Genomic DNA, 20,598 nt, shown 5'->3' on the forward strand with positions numbered 1-20,598 from the left:
TTTTCTTCCTAGTAGTGCAATGGGAACTCAAGACCTGAGCATTGTCCACATGCTTCTTCTTTATAGGCTAGTGCTCTATTACTTGAGCCACACTCCCATTTTCAGCTCTCTGTAGTTATTAGGAGATAAGAGTCAGGTTTTTCGGCCTGGGAGAGAATTGAACTAGGATCTTCAGCTCTCAGCTTCCTGGTTAGCTAGGATTACAGGAGTAAGCCACTGGTGCTCAGCTGATCTTCATGTTTTAATAATGTTAAGGAGTAGGAAATAAGAAGTTGGTGGAGATTCCATTGACAATGTGAGGAGGAAATGTTAAGAGACACCAATACACAAAATACAAAAACAAAAAGCCTCACTGGGAGGCAAATACAGAAGGACATACGAAAAATGAAAAGATGTATGTGAATATAAATTCTTCTCTCGTACCAGCTGTAAACAATGTGGTATGAGGGAAGATGGTAAGAGCTACAAAACAAACAGCATTAAATTAAAGGGGATAATTACAGGAGCCAAAATGAGAGGTGAATTGTGTAAAAGCTCCAGCTAACTTTAGAGGCTTCAAACATTTCCTTTAGAAAACTGTGGGGCTTTAAATCTTTCAGGAATTTAACAAGGTCCTAAATGTACATGTCTTGTACACCCCCCCCCCCCACACTCACACACACATTTTGGTATATGTTTTTCCTGTGGAAGAAATTAAGACAAGGAGATGTGTTCTTGGCTGTCATTTGGAAAGTAGCTTCTAGTACATTTTATTTTGGTGTTAAATGCTCCAGAGAACAGTCAGCAAATAGAAATGTCTGCAGAAATATCATGGCTTCCTGGAACTTAAGGGGAAGGAAATGGGTGGTTTCTTTAATTACTATAGTATTTCTCTGTGTATGCTTTATAACTAAAGATAGACTTTTGGCTAATGTCCTCAGAAGGGAAGGTGAATTTAGAAGTGAATGAATTCAGAATCTATATACAGTCATGTTGAATTTACTAGGTCAACCAAGACAATACTGCTCTTTGTTTTCAGTATCCTGGCTAGATCAGAGTGGACGGAAATTTGTTCTAATATTTAATCAGTTAAAATTCAAGGGCATTATTATTTACATATGGAGAGCTAATGACTTTAATGTAGGCAAGAAAGCTTGTTTATATGATGTGATTGAGGATGGCAGGAAGAGTGTTGATAGGGCCTTAATTAATTGATTTTGCTAATTATTCTTTTCTGCTGGGTGTTATAGTACTTTACTAATGAGTAGCCGAAATAAGAATGTCTCAGCGAGCTATTTTAGCATGGACGCAATCAATGGCTTCTTGGCCATTTTAAGGTATTTTGAACTCTTTTTATATTGAAGTTGTGTATTTTATATAACTGAAGAATTAAGTATTTTCTTAGAGGTGCATCTTACTGAAAATAAATTAGATAACAGGTTTTAATTTAAATAAAAATTACAATCATGGCAGTGCCATGGAATTTTTTAAAGGATGTGTGTATGAGAGAGAAAGGGGGGGGACAGAAAGAGGGAGAGAGAGAGAGAGAGAGAGAGAGAGAGAGAGAGCACTGGGGCTTGGATTTAGGCCCTTCACTTAGCTTTTTGGCTCAAGGCTACCACTGTAACCAGACATCCACTTCCAATATTTTATTGATTAATGGAGATAAGTCTCATGGATTTTTTTTTTCAGATTGGGCTGGCTTCAAACCATGATCCTCAAACGTCAGCTACTGGAGTAGCTATGATTATAGACCTTAGGCACTGGCACCTGGGTTCTTTAAGTTTCTTAAACACTGAGTGGTTGTACGGAAGACCTGGGGAATGGTTAGATCACAGCTGGCCTATAAACTTGTGCTTCTTTTCTATTTGAAAGTCATGTAGAAGTGGAGCTGTGGCTCAAGTGATAGAGTGCTAGCCTTGAATGAATGTGAGAAATAGCACCTATGCCTTGAGTTCAAGACCCAATACTTATATACTTGTACACTTATATACACACACACACACATACACACACCTATGTCTAGTGGTGTGGTATGGTGTGGTGTGTGTGTGTGTGCGCGCACACGTGTGTGGTTTCTTAGGTATCTGGCACTCAGAGTATGATGGACAGGAATGTTGAACATCATGTAGATCATGGGACAGTCCCACAAAATTACCAGGTCCCAAATGCCAATAGGACCTTTGCTGAGAAGTAGACCTGTATTATTAGCCACTCATAGAAAATGTGGACTCAGGAGCCATGCTGAGTTCCAACCAGTTCTGTCTTTTACTAGCTGTGCAACGTGTAGCATATTCACAGTAAGCCTGCTCTCTTACTTGCACTGAGTTAAGCCCCAGTAATGTCAGGGTCTCACTCATTAGCTCCCTAAACAGTCTGTCCAAAAGTGAGATACAGTCTTTGAAGAGTTACATAATTGACAAGACCACTCAAACCTTAATGTGCATACAATCTTCTGGGTATCTTGTTAAAATGCAGGTTTTCAGTCAGAGGATATGGAATGAGGCCTGTCTGAGAGTCTGCATTTCTGATAAACTTGTGATGCTCATGCTGTTTTCTGTGGACCACATATTGAGCAGCAAGTTTCTAAAGTACCTTAGGAAAGAGGACAAGTCAATAGCTCATTCACAAATTTACTGTATCTCTACTTTAAACCTGAAGTTATAAAACTAGGGTAATGGAGGTTGCATATAAGGAGTATGGAATTTGGATCAGAAGGAGCTTCCATCTGCTTTGCCACTTTTATAAGAGGGGGAGAGAGAGAGAGAGAGAGAGAGAGAGAGAGAGAGAGAGAGAGGAGAGAGCGCACAAGGGCACATTTTCCTTGGATAACTGCATTTCTCAGAGGAAAAAGGTAGAGAAACATTTCTTACATGCATTTATTCATGAGGATAAGGCCATTTAGGGTCTCCAAGTAATTTCAGAGGGTGTATTGTAACTAAGCAAAGGGAAAAAAATTGGCCCACCCCATTCTTGGTGTGAGCCTTACATATTTTAGAACTAGCAGGCACTGTGTGTGTGTGTGTGTGTGTGTGTGTGTGTGTGTGTTTGGATGCTTTTGTGTGTGTGCTGTTGTGCATGTGTATATATGAATGGCAAAAACTGTTTTCTTATATAACTGGAGAGAAGAGATTTAATACTTCCTCTTTATGAAGATTCAAATGCTAAGTTAAGGGGCAGGGGACTCCTAATACAGCCTTGACCGAGAACTTGGCTTATTACAGTCAGAAGATCTTATTCGAATACAGTCATTGAGAGAAGAGAAAACTCATTATCCACTTAAAATACTTCCCGGCTGCAGTATAGTGTTGTATAGAAGCCAAAGCAATTGGCTCTGTATTTGGCCGGCTGATTTAGCAAGAAATTTTTTTTTTGGGAATAACGTAGTCCTTGCAGATGGCGCTGCTGGGTTTGTTAGAATGTTTTAAAACACTGACACATTTGACCATGAACTAGATTTTCAGTCTCTTGACTCACCACCACTCAATCTTGGACTATGTCTGTGGCAGCTGGAGACAAGTTGCTGACCTTTCCTGCAACTTCCTGACAAACAATTTCCTTAAACTTGACCAAGGGAACTCTTGGGACTTTTGGGATATCTGTGTATTTTGTAAGTTGTCACAATTTCCCTTGGTTCTGGATTGACTTTCTGGTACTCTGCCCGGTGGTCAAGGAGAAGCCAGTATCTCTAGGAGGAATGACAAGTGTACTCTGCCAGGGTAGGGTCCAAATCCTTGAGAGGTTGTGCTAGGATCTGTGCCACAGTGTAGAGTGAACAGCTGGAGGCTATGGCTTTCTTCATGAAGATGTTTTTAAATTTGCCTCTCAGAAACTATCAGAAAATTTAAAAAAGCATATCATTTTGAAGGCCCAATTCTTGCCCAGATTTTGTTTTTATGCAGCAGGATCTGATCTAGATTTCTGTCTGTCATTGCTTGGTTTGTTTTCTTCCTATTTGAATCATCACCTTTGTTGGCTTTTCTCAGTGCCCTCTGGGTTGTGCTTATTTTGGCTTTACGTAAGCAGCATCTCTGGATGCAGATAAAATTCCCCAGGGTGACTGATCTGCCCTTCGTCTATTTTTAGTACTGCAAAGATTTATCATAGCCCACAGCATAACTCAATCACTATGCCAGGGAGCAAATTCTGAGTTTTTTGTTAACCTTTCCCTGAGCCATTTGATATAGGCTGAGCCTAAAGGCACATGATTTCAATCATTGATTTGAGACAAGTCATACTTAGGTTTCTATAATCACTAGATTGTCATTGTTAAATGCATATTTGGCTTTGGCTCCTAATTTTGTTCTGGATACCACACAGAACTTTTCTTTCTCCCTCTCTTCTTCCCTTCCTCCCTTTTTTGTGTGAATGAAGGGATGGAAGCAAGGAAGCATCTAGGGCCCACAAAAGGACTGATGAACTGATGAAAACCAATCTGGCCGCTCACTCAGAGGGTTTTGGGAAGTGGCTTGCATGGACACTTGTGTATATTCCAACCCTCCCATCGCCAGGAGCCCTTTATAAAGTGAGGACATATGTCTCATCATTGAATATTGGTGTTTCCCACTCTCAAATTCATATACTGAAACAGAAGGCCCAATGTGATCTATTAAGAAGTGGGGTCTTTTGGGCAGCCCTCACAATTTGGATTCTAAAAGCCTTCTAAAAGAAGTGGGAGTGAGTTGCCTTGCCCCCGTCCTCCATGCGAACACGTAGCAAGATGGTGCCGCCTTTGAAACAGAGGGTAAGCCCTTGCCTGGCACTGAAACTAATGGTGGCTTGATCTTAGACTCCAGACTCTGGAACTGGGACTGATACATTTATGTTATTTATAAATCCCCAAGTATTTTGCGTTATAGTAACATGAATAGACAAAGGCAACATCAACTCTACTCCTCCCCCTCCCCCAGCCCCCGCCACATTCAGCATAGAATCTTGATTTTTTTTTTCTTTCCAGATGTTTGGTTCATACAACAAGCACTGATGAATAAATCCAACATTCCAGCTGGAATGATATTTCTTAGCTTTGGTAGGAAGACATGCTTCTCACCTACCATTTGTTTTTTTTTTTTTAAATTAAGTTCTTTATTGTGAGAATACTGTACAAAGGGGTTACAGTTACATGAGCAGGTAATGAGTACATTTCTTATCCAGCATTGTTGCCTCCTCCTTTGTTCTCCCCCTAGCTTCCATAGACCTTCTTTGCTCCTTTGGGAGGATGGTCTTCAGAGGCTGTCAGCTCTGCCTCCTACCCAAATTGGCTTATTTCCTTTCCTGTGTGAAGTAGTCAGTATTACTACTTCTAGCAAGGCAGTCCCTCCTACTTCTGAATACCACTAGTTTCTTCTCTTTGACAGGCTGAATGACACTCTCAGGAATTCCCTTTGTAGAACATTTTGATTAATTTACAGGAACAGTCTTTTTTGCAAATAAATAAATAAATTAGAGAACAGCAGGAAGGAGGAAGCATTTTGTAGTATAATCCTCCCCTCTCCCACTAGCAACCAAACACACATCGTGTTGCTTCAACAAAGGAATTTGGAGGCTGCAAAGTCCTTAATCTGTTAAATTTAGTCAAAAAAGACATTCTAAGTGATTTAATCAGTTGATTTTTTTTTCCCCTTAAAGACAAGGGTCCAGATGCTCCCCGATGTCAGAGACTAAGTAGCAGAGGAGAAGGAAGCTGGAGAACCCTTCTCATTCACGTCAATTGCTGAACTGCCAACTCATTCCCATTCCCTTAGTGAGAAACAGCAGCTGAGCCTGAGATGGCCCTCCTTCCCAGCTGGATCCACCTCCCATTTCCCTCACTTTGGGGCTGAGTGAGTGGACAGAGCTAGGTCAAAGAACCTGGCTTCCTCAGGATGCCTTCCTTCCCCACTTCCTCCCTGTGGGATTCCATTCAGCCTGTTTGTGATCTTCCCTTTCTGACTTGCTGCCTTGCAGGTGCCAGGGCTGCTTAGCCTTTACAGTTGTGTATTAACACTTGGTTTTAATAAATAAATGGAGTTTTTTAAAGCTCCTATTGGTTCTGTTTCTCTGATTGAAACTTGACTGACATATACAGAGTAAGCAAGCAATTGTTTGCCTTCTGTGTTATGAAATTAAGCATGAAGCCTAGATGGGCCTCCATTCATTCATTCCCTCGCTCATCTATTCATGTATTCATTCAAATAGTGCTGGGCTCGGCAATCTAGCAAGGCAGTAACCAGACAAGGACCCTGCCCTTGGAAAGTGGATGTGAAAGTTAGAGATCCCAGGGTGTTTACATTTTCAGCCTTTAAACACCCTGCGGTGTTAGTAAGCATGCCCTTGCCACTGCTTCTATTTCTTCGCAGCTCTTTCCCACATTCCCCCAGTGTACTCCATGTCTTTTTCTTGTGCAGCCATCAATTGGCCATTGGCATACTATGTTTAACCCATTCTCCCACCTTATGCTTTGAGTTCTCACCTGTCGGGAGAAAGAAAACAAAACCCACACCATTCATATCAATCTACTTGACAGTTTTCTTGTGTCAACATTTATTTTCAGGTCTATTAAGACACGCAGAGGCTTCCAGAGGCTGAGTAGTTCCCTAGCCTCATTATTCCTGGCCTTCGGTCATCCCCTGAGGTACAATAAGGGGCTCAACCCTTTCTTGGGCTATTAACCTTCCTGGCTGTTAAGATCCACGGTGCTCAGGATGTTCTTAATTAAGTAATGGTGCCACATGCCACCCTTGAAAAGTGGAGCAGTAAATACCACCAACTCCTCAGGCAACAGGGGGGACAGAGGGAAGTGGAGAATCAGAAGGAGGATAAAAACTAATCACCAACTGAGATAAGCTGAACAGTGCAAGCTTAAATTCAGCCTTTGGTCTTCCTTTGCTTCCATTCAAGATCTTCTGCTTAGGTCTCCTTACAGCCATTTTTGGAAAGGTAATTAGAGATAGAGGTAGAGCTAAATTTTAATTTTTTTCTCAGTGTTGGGAATTGGTTTCAGGGCCTCACTTGCTAGGCAAGCACTCTACTTTGAGCCATGTTTGTAGTCTTTTTACTCTTGTTTTTCAGATGGAGTCTCATGGTAATTCTCTAGATTAGCCTCAGTGTAAGATCCTCCTGGCTCCATCTTCTAAGTACCTAGGATTATAGATGTACACATACCACCATGTCCAGGTTTAAGATGGAGCTAAATTTGAAAAGAAAATTGATTTGATTCAGAAGTCAGGTTCCACCATGACCTATTTGTTTACCTGTGAAATGAGAGTAGTATTACGTGTCAGACAACAGAGCCAAGCAGGGAAGGCAGGCACGTAGAAGAGGCTCAGTAAAATTTTGATATTTAGTCTTATGATCTTGAGCAAGGTGAATTGAAGAGGCAGAGGACGGCTTACCTGCCTCCTATCGAGTAGTGGAGTTTATCTCCCAGTTTTCATCCATGTTTACTCCCTTGGGGTAAAAAATATCATTTGCTCTTACGGCTAGCCCCAGTCTCTTAAGGGTCACATAAGTTCCAGGCCGTGGCTCATGCTTATAAACCTATCTACTTGGTAGGCTGAGATCTGAAAAATCACAGTTCAAAGCCAGCCCTGGCCAAAAAAAAATTCTTAACACCTGCATCTCAATCAATAAGGATTGTGCCTGTCATTCCAGTGCAAATAGGAGGATTGTAGTCCAGGTTGGCTAGAGACAAAAAACAAACAAACAAACAAACAAAAAAACAAAATGAAAACTAAAACCAACCAATCAAACAAACAAAAAAAAAAACAGAACAAATTAAAACCAAAGAAAAGAAAAGAAAAAAAAAAACCAGCGAGGTTCTACTGGAAAAAAAGAAGAAAGCAAAAAGAGCTGGGGACATGGCTCAAATGGTAGAGCCTTCCTAGCAAGGTTGAGTTCAAATACCAATACCAAAAACATAAGACACCCCACACCTCTGTCCTGTCTTGATAGACAATTGTGAAGCTGTCTTTGGGTTGTGAATATAATTAGTGCCTCTGAATTATGAACTTAAAAATGGTTAGAGTGGTAAGCTTTAAGTAATCTATATAAGGAACTGGAGAGAGGCCTACTGAATAGCCCCTCATCCCCCCTTAGTAATAATGTGACCCATTTAAAAGCTGCATGGAGACTGCTGTTGGTAACTGGTTCCAGAAGGAAAGTTAGTAGGTGTTATGTTTAATCTCTTTATCTTACAGAGAAGAGGGTGGAAACTCTGCAAGTATGATCATGAAGGGTGCTGAGATGGGTTCCATCTTTACTCTGGGTGCTTGTTGCTTAGAATCCAAGCGTTCAAGTCCAAAGCTGTCTGAAACAGGTCTAGGGAGCTGATTTCAGTCACAGAACTGGTGAAGACTGTAAGTGGTGTCTGATGATGTGCCTGATCAAGTCCACTTCCCTCCTGTTGCCAGCCTAAGCTGCGATCCTTCTATGTGCACTTCCTCACATAACTGAGGATGATAGATATGTGTCACTACATCCAATCATTGGCTGAGAAGGACTCGAGAACTTTCTCCCCTAGTTGGCTTCCAACATTGACCACCTGATATCCATCTTCCAAGTAGCTAGGATTACAAGCTTGAGCCACCACAGCCAGCTAGGATGATTTATCTTTACTTGTATTAATAGACGAGAGGCTAGAGAAAATAGGGCAGACACTGCCTTTAATCTATCTAGATGACTACAGGTACTAGGTGGTATTCAAATTAAAATGTGGACACAGTAAATGGAAATGGCCAGAGCTTACTTCCCACATCTGCATTTTATGCATGTGGAAATAAACAATATTTCAGTAGCATAAGGATTAGAGGTTTTACATCAGGGACTATTTTCTGATATGATATTAAGCATTGTTAAAAAGGGGTTGGATAATAGAGGAAGGTTGTGGAGACGCCCTCCCCAGGGGCTTCAGAAAAGAGGCCAGAGTTCCATTTCAGTGGGCTATTTTTGGCCTCTCAGGCAGCAGGGTAGACAAGACATCCTTTTAGGGTCTGATGGTTCCCTTCTTCTGACCCATAATGAATGAAGCCATATTTTTGATGTCAATAAACACACAGGCATACACACCGATATGCAGTGCTTTTGGCCAGTCTTGCAGCTGGTAATGTTGCTAGTGGGTTTTCCACCGAATGTTCTGAAATCACCTTTTGTTTAGAAGACTACCTCAGTCTTTATGCATGGCAATACATTTTCTATAAAGGACTTGTTCTGTGTCTCAAAGCAAGAATTGCAATGCATGCTAGTCTAACTCCTGTACTGATGCTCACCAAAAAAGAAGCAAACAATAAAAGTCAAAGCAAGAGGATTAAAAAATAACCTGCTACTCTGATTCCTTCCATTTAAAGCAAACACTGTGGACATTTGTGTGTGCCTTAATCCCAGACAGGAGGCTGAGACACATTTGTTTTCCTTTCTCTGCTTTTAAAGTGATGGAAGGGAATCGTCTTGAATATGCAAATGAATCTAATTTAATTAACTTTTATGACCACAACTCCTTTGAGATAACCATAGGCGCCAATTAGATTCCATTAAAATTCAGTTATTTTCCTAAAGCTTCAATAAGACACCTTTTATCTTCTCCAAGAAACAGCTACCACAACAAAAATGTAAAATGATCTAATCAGACAGAACAAAAAAGAGCAAGCTGGCTACAGAGAGCTGCTATCCGGTGTTGGCAGAAACAATTTACACAGTCCTGTGCTCCAGTTTGTCACCTTGAGCCTGGTGCTGGTCAATCAAGTAGCCACTGACCCAGAGTTTATGGTAAATGCAAGCGATGAAAGGTAAAGGCAATGGGATTTCCAGAGTCTGAGCAGAAACACAAGCTGTGTACCACATTCCACATCCTTTATTTCTTCTTGTTATTTTTAGTATGATGAAATACACTCAGCATTTACCATCTCAATATTTTCAGGTATACAGTTCTATAGTATTAAGTGTCTGTATGATGCTGTCAACCATCATAATCTACTTCCAGAACTTTTTCATCTTATCTTACTAAAGCTGTGTACCCATGAACAATAGCCACATTATCATACAGGTGGAATCATGTAGTATTTATCTTCTTGTGACTGGACTATTTTTTTGGGGAGGGGGTCGGTCATAGGGCTTGAGCTTGGGGCCTGGGTGCTGTCCTTCAGCTCTTCAGCCCAAGTTGAGCATTCTATCACTTGAGCCATAGTTCCACTTGGGGTTTTCTGAGTGGTTAACTGGAGATGAGTTTACCGACTTTTCTGCCCAGGCTGGCTTTGAACCATGGTCCTCAGATCTCAGCCTCCTAAGTAGCTAGGATTACAGGCATGAGCCACCAACACCCAGCTTGTATTAATTTTTTTTTTTTTGTGGTGGTCCTGGGGATTGAACTCAGGGGATGGACTCTTTCCCTAAGCTTTTATGTTCCAGGCTAATACTCTAAAACTTGAGCCTCAGCTTCACTTCTTGCTTTTTTTGGTAGTTAAGTGGAGATAGAATCTCTTGGACATTCCTGCCTAGGCTGGCTTTGAATTGTGATTCTCAGACCTCAATCTCCTGAGCAGCTAGGATTACAGGTGTGAGCCACCAGTACCCAGCATGGCTTATTTACTTACTATTGTATCCTCAAGGTTCATCCATGTTGAAGCATGTATCAGAATGGCCTTTCTTTTCTTTCTTTTTTAATTATTTTTTTGTTGGTCATGAGGCCTGAACTCTGGACCTAGGAGCTGTCCCTCAGCTCTTCAGCTCAAGGCAAGCACTCTACCACTCGAGCCACAGTGCCACTTCCATTTTTTCTGAAGAGTAGGTCACAGTGTTCCATGTTATATGACTGAGTAATTGTCAGGCTACTAATTGAGAAGTAGATAAGTTTCTGTAGGTGGCTTTTTAATTGAGTAGATAAGAACTCAAAGTTGATATTTCCCATGGTTACATTTTTAAAAATAATACAGTTTTAAAGTCTAAAGGTACACAATTATAAAATAATTAGAAAAGGAAAAAAGATAAAAATATAGGAGACATACTTTGGTGGTAATAAGGAACAGAAGAGAGAAAAAGGTAACAAAAATGAAGTGACATTCTTCTATTTTTGTTGTTATTGTTTGTTTTCTGTCTTTTCAAACCCTTCTATTAGGTCTTAGGATTTTTACATTTGCCATTTTCTTTTCTTTCTTTCTTTCTTTCTTTTTCTCTCTCTCTTTCCTTCCTTCCTTCCTTCCTTCCTCCCTCCTTCCCTCCCTCCCTCCCTCCCTCCCTCCCTCTTTCTTTCTTTCTTTCTTTCTTTCTTTCTTTCTTTCTTTCTTTTCTTTTCTTTTCTTTCTTTCTTTCTTTCTTTTCTTTTCTTTTCTTTCTTTCTTTCTTTCTTTCTTTCTTTCTTTCTTTCTTTCTTTCTTTCTTTCTTTCTTTCTTTCTTTCTTTCTTTCCTTTCTTTCTTTCTTTCTTTCTTTCTTTCTTTCTTTCTTTCTTTCTTTCTTTCTTTCTTTCTTTCTTTCTTTCTTTCTCTTGAACTCTGGGCCTGGGCGCTGTTCCTCAGCTCTTCAGCTCAAGGCAAGCACTCTACCACTTGAGTCACAGAGCCACTTCCAGTTTTTCTGGTGGTTTATTGGAGATAAGGGTCTCACAGACTTTCCTGCCTGGGCTGGCTTTGACCCGTGATCCTCAGATCTCAGTCTCTTGAGTAGCTAGGATTACAGGCATGAGCCACCAGTGAGTGGCTACATTTGCCATTTCTTAGTTTGAGAAGAATCATTTTGTGACTAGATTATTGTAATTTCCACAGATATTGAATACTTACTACATGTCAGGCACTGCTAGCCTAAAGAATTTATCAGTTTGAACTGGGAATGGTGGTGCATGTCTGCAATCTGAGCCTCAGGAGGCTGAGTCAGGAAGATCAAGAATTTGAGGCTAACCTGGGCTACACAGCAAATTCAAGGTCAATTTGAGTTACATAGTGATACTGTGTTTCAAAAAAAAACACCCAAACAAACAAAATTATACTTCCTAACTCTCCCAAGTATGTAAGAGCTTATTTTAACTATTATATTAATATGCTAATGTCAATTCTGTCACATGAACCATTTAAATTCTTCATAGTAATTCTTTCTATTAACAGAAGTAAACTTTTCTTGGGTGTGGATGTGTTTGATGACACACTTTCCCAGCCTCCATCCCTGCTAGGGTAGCTGTGTGATGCAATGCTAGCTAATGAGATATAAATATTTGACTGAGTGCTTCTGGGAAGCTTTCCTTTTTCTTGATAAAATGAGATCTACATAGCTCTCAGCCTCTCCCACTTCCTTCTGTCACAGATATAGATGAGATGACTGGAGCTCTATAACACCTGCTGTGAAAACAGAATGTAATGAACCAGCCTGCTGTGAAAGGCAAAGTTGAAAGGTAGAAGGGACCTGGGATCCTAATATAGCATCACTGAGCAGATGAAGTGCCACAATGGCTGCTGATTCTGCCTTCCAGTTATGTGAGAAAGAGAATCTATTTAAGCCACCTGTTAGTAGACATTCCACTACTTCTGTCTAACTGCATTGCTAATCCCAGATAAGGGAACTGAAATTCAAAGAAACCTGTCAAACTTCAGAGTGTTTCAAGGTGAAGTGAGGATTTAAACTTATAGAGTGTGACTTAGAATTTAGAACCTCCTCTCTTAGGCAGGATTCTCTATTACTACCTTCAATGTGCTGTGTGAGAAAGTCTACTTAGAGATTTGGGAGGATCTTAGTTCAAGGTTAGCTCAGACAACTAGTTAGCAAGACCCTCATGTCAACTACAACAACAAAAAGCTGGATGTGGGCATGCACATCTATCAAGAAAATCCTAAATAAGAGGATTACTGTTCAAGCTTTCTCAGACAAAGAGTAAGACCTTAATCAAAAAATAATGAAAGCAAAAAAGTGTTTGGACTATGTTTTAAGTGGTAGAATGTTAACCTACCACAAGGCCTTGAATTCAAATCCTAGTATCACCATCAAATTCTATTATCATCTCCCCACCTTACCACCCAGAATAGGAAATTTCCTTTGGTCTCATTGTGTACATGTCTAGAGTTCTCTATAATTTATCATGTCCAAGTGTATTTTTTTCTTTTACTATCTAATGTGTTTATTTGTAGATTTGTAGATTTATAGGCACATTCTAGTACCATAAATGAGGGAAACATGTAATCTATGTTTCTTTGGGTCTGGGTTGCATCATTTAATATATTTTTTCCCCAAGTCTTTCCATTTCCTTGTGAATGGTACAATACCATTCTTTCTGATAGAAGCATAGAATTTCATTGTGTATATATACCACATTTTCTTGATCTATTTGTCCTCTGAGGGGAATCTGGGTTGATTCTATATCTAGGCTATCATAAACAATATTGCAATGGGCATGGTTGTGCTGGTGGCTTTAGTATGGCCTTTAGTTTGTGGTCAATTGGATAAATGCCCAGCAGTGGAATTTCTGAGTCTTAGGGAAATCTTATGTTTAGTCTTTTAAGGAATCTCCATACTGCTTTCCAGAGTGGTAGAACAAGTTTGCATTCCCACCAACAATATAGTAGTGTAGTATAGTAGTGTTCCCTTTTGACCACATCCCCACCAACATCTGTTATTGTTAGTTTTCTTGATAATGGCCATTCTAACTGGGGTGGGGTAAAATCTCAATGTTGTTTAAATTTGCATTTCTTTTATGGCCAGAGATGTTGAACATTTTTTCATGTGTCTATTGGCAATTCTTAATTCTTCTGAGAAGTTTCTCGTTATGTTTTAGCCCATTTATTGACTGAGTTATTTTATTTTTGGGTGTTTAATTTTTTGAACTCTATGTATATTTTAGATATGAAGCCCTTGTCTGATGCCTAGCTAGTAACAATTGTTTCCCATTCTTTGGGCTTTCTACTTATCTTGCTAGCTATATCCTTTACCACGCAGAAACTTCAATTTGAAGCACTAGGGGTTCTTCTCACATTTCATACTTACCCTTAATGTGGCATTTGTACCAGAGAACCCACAATCTAGGCCATCTGTTACTCTCAGTACCTATCGCAATGTCTGGCACAAAGGAGGTGCTAGATGGTCATGACTCAAATTTATTTTGAATCTCACCTTTTTTAAAATCTCTAATAGCTTCTGCATGGAATGATGGTGAAGATTTGAAAATGTTAAGCAGACTGTAAGAGCAAGGAAATATAGGAACAGAGAAAAAAATCTATAAACTGGATAGTTGATTCTTGAATAATTCATCATTGATCCGAATAGTGATTACAGTAACTTAAAATCCTTCTCAGTCAGATATGGTGGTGCATGCTTGGAATCTCAGAACTCAGGAGACTGTGAGGAGGATGGAGAGTTTGAGGCCAGTCTGGGGTTAATCATAGAGGGTTCCAGGCCTGAGCTACATAGCAACATTCTATCTTAAAAGAAAAATGCAATAAAGAGACTCCTTCTGTACCTTCTGACTTCAAGTGAACTGAAAGTGTTTTTCATTGAGATTGAATTTCTATCTTGATGGAATGATTACTAAGGCCTCTAGAGACCCTGTGTATGTATATGTTTTGTGAATGCTAACTCTTTTGGAAGTTCATAACTCAGCAGTGAAGGTAATCCCAGGCACACACAAGACACATGGGAAGATATATTCTCTCATATGCACATCCAATACTTCTAATAATCTTGTGTTTTGTCTATAAACCTGGAAGAGGGGATGGTGATAAAAACTGTCTGGAAGCAATACTCTATACAATCCCATGAATGAAACTGATAGTCATGTGGAAGTGAAGTGTGTGTGTGTGTGTGTGTGTGTGTGTGTGTTGGAGTGGTAGAGGTAATGATGGGAAATCATTAAAATTGGACAAATGTTTATTAATTTTAATCCTCCTGTTAGAAAGATGGTGGAGCAAGGGATCATCATATAATATCTTTTACTTTGGTGTGCTTTCAATTGATCTCCTTCTGAATTGCAAGATCCACCTAACTCCGGATCCTTCTTGGCAAATGATTTGGAGTCAATCATAATCTATTTTCCCCTGAGCTATCTCCCTGTATGAGATTGCATGGTTACTCGGGAGGTTGAAGGTGAGTAGGCTAGGGTGGGCAGCACAGAGAGATCTCAAAAACAAACAAAAACATGTGGAGCTTCTGATAATGCTTATGTCACAAGATTTAATGAAATAAGAACTTGTAGACGAGGGTGAAATCTAAGAATAGTAGGCAGGACAATTACCAGGTTGGAGAGAGAGAGAGAGAGAGAGAGAGAGAGAGAGAGAGAGAGAGAGAGAGAGAGAGAGAGAAAGTGGGAGGGCACAAGAGTGAAGAACCATAGTTGAGTTGCTCCCAGGCCTCTTCTGATTGAAACCCCAGTTCACCCTGTGAAAGCAGGGTTAATAACACTACTCAACAAAGTACAAGTGCTTAGAAATTAGTCTGGGATAAGGCTGGGTTTGCTAGGGAGGGCTGGTCCTGACATCACATGCTTTGAACCTGTGCTTGACAGTCAGTTTGTTGCTCTATTATTACCTGGCTTGCAAAGAGTGAGTCTAAATCTGAATGCTTTTTCCCTCTGTTTAAGCTGTTTCTGCTGAGTCCCATAGCGTTGATTATAGTTCTTACCCTCTGTAACTGGTTGTTTCATTTCTGACTCACCTCCAGACTCATAAATATCCCACAGAAAACACAGAGGTTTTAAACCATTTTTAACCTTGTGTTTTACTGTGCCCTCTATAATAGCCAGGACATGTAGCATCTTTTCAACTTTGTTATCCCTTCATCCATCCAGGAACAAAAGCCTTAATGATTTTCTTTTAGATCCTTCATAAAAGTGCCAGGCAAATGTAGGGGAGAATTTTTGTATAACTTTTGAGTGGCTTCTTCAACTACAGAAAGGGGAATAATGACAATTTGGAAGCTGTTGTGTCTGAGGATAAATGTGAGGAACGGTATCTGCTACATGACAAATATCCAGTGACATAATTGCTGATATTATTTTTTTTTTATTAAGAATAACATGAAAGCGCTCAGAGAAAAAAGACATTTGAAATGAGTCCTGAAAGATTATTATAGATAATAGTCAAGAGGCTATCCATTGATTATTTTCTACATGCCAATTCAGAAGCAAATCTCTGCCCTTGAAAAAGAAACAAATGGTAGCAGGCAAAAAAAAATCTATATAACATTGCAGTGGAGGGAGGACATTCAGTCCACTGGCAAGCTACAAAATACTAACCTGAGATGGACTGTGTAATTGCAGTTATTATTATTATTTCAGTTGGATAAGTGCTGTGGGTATCACTGTATAGTATATTAAAAACAGTATAGCTTTATAGTGCACCATGACCATGGTGTAACACAAGGAGATTTCTTCTGAAGACATTAGCACCCTAACTATCAGCTGCTTCCTAGACCATGCACTGAAAATCTATAGTCAGGAGAGCTGGTCAAATCTGTGCTCTTCCTATTCTTATAGTTTCCTTCTTAGTTGGAGACCTTGATATTTATTAAAATGATAATATCTTGGCTGTCATCCATCACTGACACATTTTGCATGAGTGTATTTGGCTCCTGTTTTCAGATTAAACTTTACTAAAAGAGAAGTTCACAGGAAAGCTGAGAGAAAATGAGTATGGAAGAAGAGAAGTATATAGAGATTGAATGATCAGAGAGGCAGACATTCTAAGATTCTCCTGGAAAAAGATGCTGGTTGGGCTATCTTGGATCCTAAGAGCATTTGTATCTTCTCTTCTCTATCTTCTTTATGCAATGATTACACTTATAGAGATGGACCCTGGATCTTTCTCCCTCATTCTTTTACAAACATATCTTGTTTGTATGGGGATACTTTCTGAGAAATGCATCATTAGGCAACTTTGTCATTGTGTAAACTTGATAGTGTACCACACAAACCTAGATGGCACACACGCGCGCGCACGCACACACACACACACACACACACGTGATATTGCTCATTGTTCTTGGTACCACAGCAAGCACTATAACGTGAGGGTAATCTATACACAAGAAAAAAAGATGCAATCAAGAGGAGTGTAAATGTGAGTTGCCTGGAGCTGCCCAGTGTAATACAATACACTGTTTGATGCAAGCTTTTGTGATTTCTTGTCAGACTGGGGAACAAACCCAGGGGCTTGTGCATGTTAGGAAAGTGCTCTATCACATACTCCTAACCCTTAATTTTTTTTCTAAAGTAGGAGTACAGTTAAAAATAATGATAGCAATATAACACAGTAGATTTCTTAAACCAGTAGCATAATTGTCTCATATTGATGTCAAGTAGGGTACATAACTGCGTGTGCTATATTTTCCTCCAACTGGTAGCACAGTGGGTTTGTCTACATTGGTACCAGCACAGCCTCATGTGAACGAAGGCTGTGACATCACAAGATGACAGGGACATTTCAGCTCCAGAATAATCTTCTGAGAGCATTGTCATATCTGTGGTCAGTCAGTGACAGAAACTTTATACTACATATGACTATATTTATTTTTAGAAACCAGTAAGAATGTGCATTAATCTTACTAGAAGGAAAAGAAGACTTACTTGTAAAACCTTATATTTTGGTGCTATAAATTGTCACTGGAGCTTTAAAAGTACTGAATAAAGCAAATAAAAATGTAATAAAAATTTTAATAGCCAGAGGGACACAATATAGTTCTTCTGGTGAGAACATTAGTATGTTGTGTTAAGTTACCCTTCTTCTTGAAGATACATACAGTTATAAATGAAACAGGAAATAATAGACTGGATTGAGAAAAAAAGCTCTTGTTTGAATACCATCTGAAATTGAAGTTTCACAGGTGTCTTGAACAGTTAAAAAGAAAGCTATAGACTGTATGAAAACTGAGAGTAGGTTTAGAAGGTAAACTTACTATGCTCTCTGCTATGATACCAGAACATGTTCCATGTCCCCCAAACCACCAGCAGACCCGTGGTCTGAAACCTCTGAATGATGAGTCAAAATGAAATTTTCCATCTGATAAATTGATTGATCCCACATACTTGTCACAGCAATGGAAGTCTGACTGATATGCCAGTAAAATGAAAGAAAGGACTATTTCTCTGCTCTCTAAGATGTCTCCTATAATATAGAACAGTGACTGGCGTATATTCATGGAAAGAAAATTTATTTTCCATTGAGACCACCGTTTTCAGGCTACGGAATGTAGTTCAGTATTAAAGAGTTCTTGCCAGCCGGGGCTGGTGGCTCACGCCTCTAATCCTAGCTTACTCAGGAGGCTGAGATCTGAGGATCGCGGTTCAAAGCCAGCCAGGGCAGGAAAGTCTGTGAGACTCTTATCTCCAATAAACCACTAGAAAACCGGAAGTGTTGCTGTGGCTCAAGGGGTAGAGTGTTTGCCTTGAGCTGAAGAGTGCAGGGACAACACCCAAGCCCAGAGTTCAAGCCCCACGACCAACTAAAAACAAAAACAAAAATACTAGATATTGCAAATAATGTGATGTTAGGAAAATGAACCCTTAGATAAGTATTTAAATGTTTTTTTCTTTCATGCATTTGTTTCTAACTCATTTATAAGATTATTTCTTTGTAGCTTTGTATGTCCCTCCCCCACAGTACAACCCCTGCTTTCACTATATTTGATGTTGGTATGACTTGTGGAAGAGATGGGGAAAAACAAGTCGTTTAAAGATACAGGTGGACCCGATGCAACTATGAGAAGTACAAGTCATCATGTCAAAAACGAACTTTACAACTTTGGTGGGGGGGGGGGGGGCTGGATTGGGTGGGGGGCGGGGGGAGGCTGGGAAGGGATGTAAAGGGTAAACAAAGGAGGAGGCTGCAATGCTTGATAAGAAATGTACTCATTATCTTGCCCATGTAATTGTAACCCCTCTGTACAGTATGTTCACAAAAAAAAAATAAAAATTTAAATTAAAAAAAAAACCAGAAAAACAAAAAAAAAAAAATAAACAAAAATAAAGAGTTCTTGCCTAGAAAGTACAAGGTCCTGAGTTCAAATTCCACTACTGACAAAAGAAACCAAATGAAAAGCAAAAAACAACAACAACAAATTTACCCATTTCTTTATTATAAGTACTAAAAAAGTGTCTGAAGATTATTTTTTTTAATTTAATTTAATTTTATTTGTGAACATACTGTACAGAGGAGTTACAGTTACATGGGCAGGATAATGCATACATTTCTTACCAAGCATTGCAGGCTCCTCCTTTGTTTACCCTTCACATCCCTTCCCAGCCTCCCCCCTCCCCCCCAATCCCAATCCTTCTCCTTCCCCCCCTTCCCCCCCTTCCCCCCCCCCACACCAACGTTGTAAAGCTCGTTTTGGATATGACAACTTGTACTTCTCATTGTTGCAACAGGTCCACCTGTATCCTTAAACAACTGGTTTTTACCCATCTCCTCCACAAGTTATACTGACATCAAATATAGTGAAAGCAGGGGTTATACTGTGGGGGAGGGACATACAAAGCAACAAAGAGATAATCTTATAAATGTGTTAGAAACACATGCATGAAAGAAAAAAAACATTAAAATACACATCTAAGGGTTCATTTTCCTGACATCACATTATCTATCTGACCTTTTCCGCTTGACTCATACATATACTAGATATTACAAATAAGGGAAACCATGGGACCTACGTTTCTTTGGGCCTGGCTTACTTCACTTAATATAATTTTTTCCAAGTTTTTCCATTTCCTAACAAATGGGGCAATGTCATTCTTTCTGATGGAGGCATAGAATTCCATTGTGTATATATACCACATTTTCTTGATCCATTCATCTACTGAGGGGCATCTGGGTTGGTTCCATATCTTAGCTATGGTAAATAATGCTGCAATAAACATAGTTGTGCTGGTAGCTTTAGTGTGGTCTTGTTTGTAAACATTAGGGTAAATGCCCAAAAGTGGGATTGCTGGGTCATAGGGGAGCTCTATGTGAAGTCTTTTGAGGAACCTCCATACTGCTTTCCAAAGTGGTTGAACAAGTTTACATTCCCACCAACAATGAAGTAAGGTTCCTTTCTGTCCACATCCCCTCCAGCATCTGTTGTTGTTAGAGTTCTTGATTTTTGCTGTTCTAACTGGAGTGAGGTGATATCTCAATGTTGTTTTGATTTGCATTTCTTTTATGGCTAGGGATGTTGAACATTTCTTCATGTGTCTATTGGCCATCCTTCTTTCTTCTTCAGAGAAGTTTCTCTTTAAGTCTTTCGCCCACTTATTTATTGGGCAGTTGTTTCTTTGAGGATTTGTTGTTGGGGGGTTTAATTTTTTGAGTTCCAAGTATATTTTAGATATGAGACCCTTGTCCGTTGTATGGCTAGTAAAGATCTTCTCCCAATCTGTGGGCTTTCTATTGATCTTGCTAGCTATGTCATTTGCCCTGCAGAAGCTCTGCAACTTTATGCAATCCCATTTGTCCAACCTTTCTTTAATTTGTTGTGTTTCCGGGTCTCTATTCAGAAAATTTCGGCCTGAGCCAAGGAGACCTAGGGTTTCTCCTATTCCATCCTGTAATGTTTCTGAAGATTATTTTTAAAAACCCCTCAATCTTGACATAAAATTTATGATAACCATGAACATATTTCCTGCTATATATAAATTAGTGTAGTTCTATATTTTAAACATCCGTCATTTTAAAATAAATTATTTAACAATATTAGATTACTT

Source organism: Dipodomys spectabilis, unplaced genomic scaffold (genome assembly GCF_019054845.1).
Source record: "Dipodomys spectabilis isolate Male_0828 unplaced genomic scaffold, ASM1905484v1 ptg000234l, whole genome shotgun sequence".
NCBI lineage: Eukaryota > Metazoa > Chordata > Mammalia > Rodentia > Heteromyidae > Dipodomys > Dipodomys spectabilis.